This window comes from Pezoporus occidentalis, unplaced genomic scaffold (assembly GCF_034315485.1).
Source record: "Pezoporus occidentalis ecotype Australia unplaced genomic scaffold, CSIRO_AGI_Poc_V1 ctg40, whole genome shotgun sequence".
Classification (NCBI taxonomy): domain Eukaryota; kingdom Metazoa; phylum Chordata; class Aves; order Psittaciformes; family Psittacidae; genus Pezoporus; species Pezoporus occidentalis.
In genome coordinates, this window is record NW_026915725.1 from 2,121,058 (window position 1) to 2,131,023 (window position 9,966).

Here is a 9,966-nt window from a genome sequence, read left to right on the forward strand (position 1 = left end):
TTGCATCACCATTTGCTGGCTTAATACCCAGCATTGCAAAACAGACAACCCCCTGCCCCAAAATTATGCCACAGATTATGCCTCAAGATTAAAGAGCTCTAGCTCTAAAAGTTGTATTTCCCAGCTTTTCTAGCTCATGATACAAAATCAGATCTTTAGAAGAGCTCCCTGTCTACAGCGCCTTTCTTCTCCATTCAATCCCTGCCCATCTCCCCAGACTCTTACATGTTTATGTAAGAAAGGCCATGAAACAATTAACAGTAGTTAACAATTTGATGGATGACTTCACCCTACTTCAGGTAAAACTAACTAAATCCCTTTATGAGACTGATTTACCTGAAACCAATACAGGAAGAATATTAAATGCTAAAAACCCCAGTGCTCTCCAAACAAGATTAAGTAACGCAGCTCTGCTTTCAGCGGTCACCCTTTGTAGTTTGTTTACAGAGAAACTTGTTGGTTATATAATCTGTCAATGAGATGTTTTCTTTTTCCCATAAATTTCATTAGGCTTTGATAGATTCATCAGTTTTCATCTAAATTATTTTTGGTGAATTCTAATTGGTTCCTGCTGTGTCTTGGCAGCCACATAACTGATCATATGCCTATTTAATCCACTCATGGGATATTTAACAAATTGTTAGCTATTTTACTGTGCACTGAAGTGTAGCTTTACCAATCCTTTTTTCCTGTCATGCCACTGGGGCTATTATGACAGTCCATTATGTGATTTATTTTCTGAAATAAATGTGAAGTGTTGTAAAACCAACAATACATCATAATCTTCACCCAAAATACAGTAAGGTCAAGTGACATCTGTAAGCTTGTACATGCAAAACACCAATACCTTTCTTTCCAATCTGTGGACAGTAGTTTGCCTTTTCTGACACTAATGTACTAAGTAAGACATATTGCAGTGAAATAGTTACATGATAATTCATTTTATCCTTCTAAAATAAGTACTTAATTGGTGAAGAGAAAAAGTAATAGGCCTATTTATCAGATGTTTAGGCTTGTCTACCTGGCGAAATAGCCTGGAATACTTATTGCATACTAACTCTTCAGGTGGACGTTCTCAGTCCATAATGAAGATATCTCTGTGTGTTTAGCTTAATCCACACTTTGGAATGAGCACAGACTGTATTTTGCACTTTAAATTCATCCCCTAAGTTTATTCTGCAATAACTCCCCCACATAGACAAATTCTTAATGAAAGTTAGTTAAAGAGTTCAGCAAAATAGCTGTAAAGCTTGGCTCTTCTTTTATGCAGTAAAATGCTTGCTCTCCTTCCCATGATGCAGCTTGTTGGGTAGAACTAGAGGAGATACCTCAGAATGTGGAAAGAAGTTTCCAATAAGAGTATCTGAAGTACAGACACTACAGATACTTTGGGCAGTTATTTCCCCTAACTGCCCAAATCATTTAGCTTACGTGGTGTTTTCTGTGTTTGTTTGGTTGGTTTTGGGGCTTTGATTTTTTTCATGGGACATAGAAAGAGTACACATTATGCTCTGGAATTTATGGTACTTCTATTTTTCATAGTGCAAGGTGAGATGCTTGGGTGCTTGGTCTGCAGAACAGTCCTGCAATACTTCAGCTTTCTACTGGAGATGTGGCACTCACTCTTCCTTCTCTTGGCACAGAGAGGCTGAACTGATGAAGACAATGATTTCTGGTCAGACCTGTCGGTGTGAAACATTTCTCTCTCTCTAAACTGAATATCAGGGTAATGATGCCTATAAAGTGGTGTGAAATTTTGAAAGACAAACATGATAGATGTGAAAATATAATAAATCACCTCTCAGCAGAAACACCAAGTTTTCTTAAAACCTGAAAACTTCAGTGTGCCACAATTCACATACCAGGCTTTAAAAATCCATAACTCAGATATCAGAAAACAAGATGAAGCAGACCTGCCAATATGCTAGTCCAGAAACTACCAAAAGTATTATTATTAAACTTTGTTAGAATTCACGCGTCATAGGAGACAGCTTCTGCATATCCACATTTTCTTAACAGGCTGTAGCAGGTGAATATACAGCAAGCGCAGTAAAGTACTGCCAAACCAAACCATTAGGGATGACAGACCCCAGCAGATTAAGTCATGATGGCAAGGTCAGTGGGATGTGAAACATGGCTAATGATGTCATGCCCTTGTCAGCTTGCATTGGCTAAACACGTTGAGGTTTACCAGCAAGCCCTATGGCTTAGTGCGTGCTACTAAGAGAATTTCAACCTGAAATAGGTCAACATGAGCAGAATACAAATGTTTGCACCTCAAAGACTGTTGGTGAAAGTCTGGCACTGCTGAAGCCAATGGGAGCTTGGCCAATGACCTCAGTGAGGCCAGGATTTTGCCCTTTGGCTTTTACAGGTATGACATTCAATTAAATCCTTTTTCTTATATTCTGCAGATTGATTTTCATCGTATGTCATAAGACATTTGTAGATTGTAAACTGGGTAGCAGGGAACAGCATCTCATTAAAGAGCTGTTCAGATCCCAGGTTAATGGGACCTTGGCCCTTCAGGGTCCACATCACACACACTAAAGAGCAAAGCAATGAAAGAAATCTCACCCACAGTGCAAGAATGATCGTGCTGTATGAATTAGCTAATTTAGCCGTCTGAAAATGACTGCACAGGGTGCTGTATGCAGACAAGCAGAGTGGCATGGTAAGTCTGTAGGGAGCCACCACCACCTTCCCCCTGTCAGAAAGCATTACGATGAGCAGGGGCTTAGCAGGAGATATCTCCCAGCCGAGACAGAGCCACTCTGACAGTTAGCACTCCAGGAGTCAGCCAAGGATTTCCAGAGGGGAAAGGGGCGTTAAGAGAGGGGCTGGACAGCAAGCCAAGGTGAAAGTGGGCAGCATCTCTTTGGGAGACAGAGATCAGAGGTGTGTCTTATGCTTCAAATCAGTGACTGACCTTGAAACTCAGTCTGCCTCACAGAGGTGGATTGTGTTTCATACCAGTTTGGTTTACTTTTGAATCAACAGTCAACAGTAAGCACTAAAGCTACTTTCTTCAAACAGGTTTTGTTTGTTGTGTTTTTTTTTTATTGCTAGGCACAGGCATTGCTAGGCTTACTGGTTGAACAAAGCAAAAATATCCCCCCACAGCCAGAGTTACAAAGGCAAAGGAGGAAACATGCTCACCCCTAAAAGGTGATCAGCAGAGATTCTCAAAACATACAGAACAATGTCTGAAATGTTGTAAGGGCAGTATCTCACCCCCACCCATCATTTCATAGAAACACAGGTCTCCCAAGCTCTGCCTAGCACCTCTGAGGGCAGTAAAAGGGAAAGAGTAAAGACAGTATATTTAACCATTCTTCAGTGTGTTCTGTTGTCACACATTTCAAAGCACACTCCCAAGCATCTCCAAATTTATCTTTAGAAGTATTTTAGCTTAAAATCCTTGAAGTTCAACAGAACACCAATGACCAGTGGCTATGAAAAAGTCAGAAATCCCACTCTGACACTCAGATCCATGCTTAGCTTCCCATGCAGTTATTTTGGGGTTTTTAATTGCAGATACACACTGTTTAATTGCAACATGGATAAGTATTTAATCTACACTTAATTATTTACATTACATGTATTTGCTTAATAAAAAAAATGGTTTATTGTTTTCTCCTCCTAATGAAGTAAATAAAACCAGATGGGAGGAGATGCAATTTATCATTCAAAAAATGCAGGGGCCAAAGTCTTAGATACATTTAGGCAACTAAAACTAAAGAATCATAATGAATTTTTTAGAAGTGCCCAGAAGGCTAGATGCCTTACTTCTGCTAATGTCAATGATGGTTTTACTGTCAAACTGCCAAAAGAATGGCAATCTGAAAGATAAGAGTATTATTAGTGTCAATGCCAGAAAATGTTAATGCAGGTGATATTATGGCAAATGAAATCAGACACAGACAAGCAGGTTTTAGAGAAGGATAATCATATATTGAACAAGAATTTGTGTTCTTAAGAATTCTAGAAGTGCACAATATCTCTAATAGTTGTTTAAGAGACACTTCATGAAATACAGTGACCTCAAAAGATAGTAAGAATTAGGTAGGAGTAATAATCCTCTAGTTAGGAGGCAGATGATGTCAATCAAAAAAAATGAACAGCAAAAAAGGAGTGTAATAAGAGTGCAAAGTAACAAGTTTGTGTGCTATTGCCACAGCTTTTGTGGCTATTCGTGGATAGACCCATGAGACAGCCCTGGGCAAAGGACACTGAAGTTCCTAGTGCTGAGATACAAAGACCTGTATTTTGCTACTGACTTAACCTTCCTCCCACTTTCTGTGCACATACAGATCAACCTCCAAAGCCAGGAGTAAGAAGGAAGATGACGTGTTTCAACAAAAAGACCAACTTTGGCAAAATTCAAGTTATTGTGAGTAGCCAAAAGCAAATAGGAAGTTCTGGTTAATTTACTTTCATTGTGAGCAATAAGAAAGACACAGAAATAAAGGTATGGACAGGGAAATTTTCTGGGAACATGAAAATTTCAGGTAACATGGAAAGCACCATAGAAACCTTCTGTCAACATGAACAAAGATGAAGCAATATGACAACAGAGGATTATTGACATCAGCAGGCAGAACAAAGTGTGACCAGCTACAACATGGTCTTAATACAGAACGAAAACAAAGAAATCGTTTTAATTCACAATGTTCTGTATATCAAAAGTTGATCAGAGTGTCAAAGTTACACACATAGATACACATGAACGAACAATGGAGGTACCAATGACCAGAAATAGTCATACTGGCCAGGAACTGGGCAAGTAGCAAACCATAAGTATGTGAGGTTCAACAGCAAATATCAGCCAGAAGCCAATACAGGGGTGAAAAAGGGTGTGTAGAAGAACAACAAAGCAACAAACTGGCATATGCATAAAGTGAGTTGCAAACCAGTCAGGCACAAGCAGATGAATGAAAAGACATCCACACAGTTTTATTCAGCTAAAGAAAGAGAATTCAAAAATGCTGCTTTTGTGCTTTTTATATGGAAATCCACTTTCCATCCAGAAGCACAATCCTTGGCACAATTACAAGGAAAAAGGTATCTAGTTATTTAGCACATACTAATGTGTTACAGAAAATGTAAAAATGTTACAGAAAAAAGCAGGTTATGGAATGCAACTGCTAAAATAAATATGCATGTAGGGCCAAGAACGTAACAAATTTGGCATAAAAGTATATTCGGTTGCAAATCCATATGTGTGCATGATTATGAAAATCAATAAGAATTTTCCTTTCTTTATTGAAGTATAAATACAAAAAAAAAGATCAAAATGAATGCCTTCAGCTAAGTTCCCTTGTTCCTGGTTTCAGGACAGTAAAAGAGAGTTTGAAGAACAGTTTTCAGAGGGCATAAAAACCAAATAATTAATCATTTCTTCAAACACATCAGGAGCAGGAAGCTATAGAGTTTGTAGACCCGTTAACTGATCAAAGTACAAAAGGAGCTCTCAGAGAAGATAAAGCAGAGAAGGAAAATTAAATTATTTTTGTGCAGCCTTGAAGGAGTTTAGGGAAATTTCTGGGCTGGAACCTTTCTTCGTACATCAGAGGGGATGTGTCAGAGGAACTAGTTCAGAGGTAGTTCATTAGAAGAATCTATAGAAGAAATAGTCAAAATTAAGGTAACAAATTGTCAGGCCCAGATGATTTAAAAGCTGACCTACAAAAGGAAGCTACAAGGCATTTAGAGCAGCCATTGCACTGCAGGAATGGAGAGCGGTGACAAATGTTTAGCAGTTGCAAGGTGTATCTGGACAGCTACAATCTAGGAGCTGTAGCACCTACTAGTCTGACAACAGTGTCAGGAGCACTGATAGGAATTAAAGCAACAAATATTGGGAAGTATAGTACCCTGGAGAAGTAGCTTTCAAAAAGGGAAGCCATGCTTTGTAAACCAGGCAGAGTTTCTTGAAGGAAGAAGAGACCTAGTTAAGAACATTGGCACAAAACCACAAAAGAATGGCGGTACTGAGTTTGCTAAGAATCCTGTCTCCAAAGTGAATGTCTGGGAAAAAGAAGACAACCAGGGCAGAAATACGTGATGTCCCTGATGAGTACTTTTAGGACTTTCAATTGTTTTGACTGTCATGAACTCCTCAACCAACCTTTATTTCTATGTGTTTAGCAACCTCAATGGATTTGTCACCTGTGAACAAGCCCAGTCTGCCCCTTGAATCCACAAATACTACCCACATTATGTGCAGCAATGAATTTTGAAACTTAACTACACATTGCATGAAGAATCACCTGACATTTTTTGTTCTAAGTGTGTCTTCTAGTAGCATCCTCCAGTTCTTGTACAAGAAGAGACAGTGAATGAACAATTCCCACCCCATTCTGCACATAATAATTGAGATTTAATCTCTTGGGATCCCTGAAAAGCATTTGACAACAACCTTCACCAAAAACTGTGCAAAAACCTGTGCTACAACAGGATGGGAAAGGAACTCTTTTTGGGGGTAAATTAAGAGTTAAGGTTCAACAAATGAGGGGTAGGAATAAACAACCAGTTTTCTCAATACAGTGAAGGTACCAGTAGAGCCTTACTGAGGCATGTGTGATAGGTCTGCTGTGTTCAACATACTTCTAAATTATCTGGGAAAAGAGGTGAATAGTAAGATGCCAATGTTTTCTGTTGATAAGAATTCATTCAGTGTTATCATTAAAAAAAAAAATAGAATTGCAGAAAGCAGACTGACTGGATGATTAAGTGGCAGATGAAATTCAAAGTAGATAAATGTAAAGTAGCATGCATGAGAAAAACAATCCTAACTTTACATACAGAGTGACAGTCTTTGAATTAGTGCTATCATTCAGAAATAAGATCTTGGAAATCTAATAGGCAGTCTATGAAATTGTCAGATCAATGCTCAGGAGTAATTAAAAAAGCAAATTGAATGCTAAGAATTATTAGGAAATGAAAAGAGAAGGGAGAATGTCATCCCACACTGCATAGATGTGGGACACCCACACACTGAATACTGTGGGCAGTTCTGGCCCACCCATCTCCAAACTGTGTAGCAGGCCTGAAAAAAGGGTTCAGAGATGGAGTTTCAGGATGAGCAAAGTATCAAATGGCTTCTGCATCAGAAGTGATTAAATAGATCAGGCTTTTTCAGTCTGAAAAGAAATGACAGAACAAGGCTACAAGAAAGGTCTATGAAACCACAAGTGTATAGGGAACATAAATAAGGGCCCTGTGTTCATTGTGTTTTCTAATGCAAAAACCAGAAAGTATCAAAGAAGACTGGAAGATGGCAAATTCAAAACAAATGGAAGAAAAAAAAGTCATCTGTGTTTTCCCATAAGCTTTCACCAGAGTTTCCCTGGCTTTAGAGAGTGATTAGTCAAACCAGGGTAAGAAAAAAAAAGAATCCCTCCAGCTCTATGAAATACGAAGATAAAATATGCAGCCCCGGTCACCAGAAGCTCAGATATTATGGCTTCCCTGGCTTTGTACACATCCCAGTGAATCACCAGTTTGTTGCCATAAGAGATTATTGTTGCTACTAAGATAATGGATTGAATGAATATTCTGGCTGCACAGGCTTAGACTTTCTCATGTGCTTAATCAATACACCCCAGCTTCTAAGATTGACAGCTAATAACATACTTGAATTTTTGTTCAAATAAGATAAATCTATTTGGTATGGGACACACTGTCAGACAGTGACACTTGACTATGAAAGGGATTATATTTTTTCCAGTGGCACTTTAAAGTTTCACATCTGAAAGCTGTAAGATCTGCTGTGAAAGAAATAGGTGAACAAATTGATACAGGAGCAGTGCTTCAACAGGACGTCTAACCATAGCATGTCTTCAAGTCTTCACGGCAGCTGAAGATGGCCAATTGTGTTGACTCCAGCATACTGATTTAGGTACAAATGAAGTTCATTTCACCACAAAACTCCTCAGTTTCAACTATATCGAATACTGAGATGGTATCTTGCTAGCTTAAATCTTGATTTACCACTTTGCAGAAACCTCAGACTGCCAGTTACAGAGCTCAGAGTTTGAAGCTTGCTTTGCATCTACTGAGTTCCGTAATAATGGGTAGCACTATTTAGTGCTATTGATGCCAGTGAATCCTGGGCCTTTTCTGAAGCCCCAGCTGTGAGAAACAAAGTGTTAGTGAATGGGCACATCAGTGGCAGAGGTACAGCGAGCCTGAGGACAAGCCTGAGATTTTGTAGTGGTTTCATAGTAATGGGCAAGACTGAGACACATTTCACCACCAGCCTCTGTTATGTTCAGCTGCAGAAAGAAGTTCTCAGCTCTTTGAAAGATGATAGAGTTTTGAAGCCTTGCTGTTAAATAGACCAGGCTACATTGGAACTTGGCAAAACACTCTATAAAAAAAAAAAAAAAAACCAAGATGTCTTCCTACAGAAGAAATGAAGAGTTAAAAAATGTCCCTGGCTTTGCTCTGCTTCTGTTCCTTCCTGCATGGTGTGTGATGGAGCAGGCACTGATCTCCACAGGAGTGGGCAGGTAGGAACTGGCTTGGAGGTACCCAGTGTCACAAGATCAGGACTCTTGCACATACAGAAGACTGGCACAAGCATGCATGTGCATGCACACACCCATCCCCAAGCAAGGAAGGAATAATCAACCAGGCTGCTACCCATCTGCTCCTGGAGGGGCAGAGGGCACCTCCCCACCGCCTCACCTCCCTGCTGGGAAACTGCTCAGGGTGGGCAGAACTTCTGTATCCGTTCACTGGATATCTAGAGAACCTACTTAACCCTAACTGCATGGGGGAGGTGTGCAGCCCACGAAATTGTCATCAGCCAGATTCCAGGCAGAATTTAAAGCACAGACCTGCTCTAAGCAGTATGTGCCAAGTCATCCTACCTCACTTCTCCAGGCAGGTTTGACAAACCAAGGACCATACTCATCACAAAGACAGTATTGTTTTGAGTTTTCAGGGATGCAGTGCTCCAGCAGTTCGAATTACCTTCAGCTACAATTATCAGTGTTAAGTAGTCTGAAAATGAGAGCCTTGAGGGCTTGATTTTGGTTAGTTGAAAGCAGCTAAAAACGCTCAGCCCATTTATACCATCAGTGGGAAAAGAGACTGGAGTGGTTACAAAATGAAAGGAAATTTTGCTAGAGCTTTCTGCTAGCATTTTCGCAAACTTCCCAAGCAGGAATTTCAGAATTCAAACAACAAGTTGTTCAGAACTGGCAGTACAGAAAGTCTCACAGAAAAACAAGATAAGAAATCTCAACGTGTCCTTTGCCAGATAATTGAAAAATATCCTGCAACTTTTTCTGACATGTTTTTGAACTTGCATTTTACTCTATGAATTGATGTTAAACTGTGACCCTTTGCTGGGCCATTTGCAAACAGGAAGATTGTCACATCAAATCATTATAAAATATAGCCACATTTACATTCCAATTTTAGTCTGCATTTCTCTGGTGAGGCAGACAAAATAAGAGGTTTTTTAATTGAAGTGACTCCCAGAATGCTAATGAATACTTGATTAGGCTGGGACATTTTCATAATTCTGATGTTCATATTTTGCCGACAAAATGCCAAGGAGACAGCTGACCTCCTCCAATATCATCCTGTTCAATGAAGGAAGCACACAGGGAATTGTATTCTTTTTTAAAACTACAAAGATGTTTCGCTGTCCAGAGACTGACAAAAGGTGGCAGGACAAAATAGAAGTGAGAGAAGTTAACACATTTTATGCTCACGTTTTTACTTACCGGTAGAGTATTATTGTGAGAGCACAGGATGTGTTGGACTTAGAAAGCAGAAACATGTAGTTTGCTCATTTCTGCAGTGGCATAAAGTCAGCATTCTTTTCTTTATGGGACAGACTTCACAATAAACAGAAAATGTGAAGTTTTTTTCAGTGTAGTGTTTTGCCTTTACCACTTGACAGATTTTTTTCAGCAGAAACACAGTCATTAGGCCGAATGCTCCCTC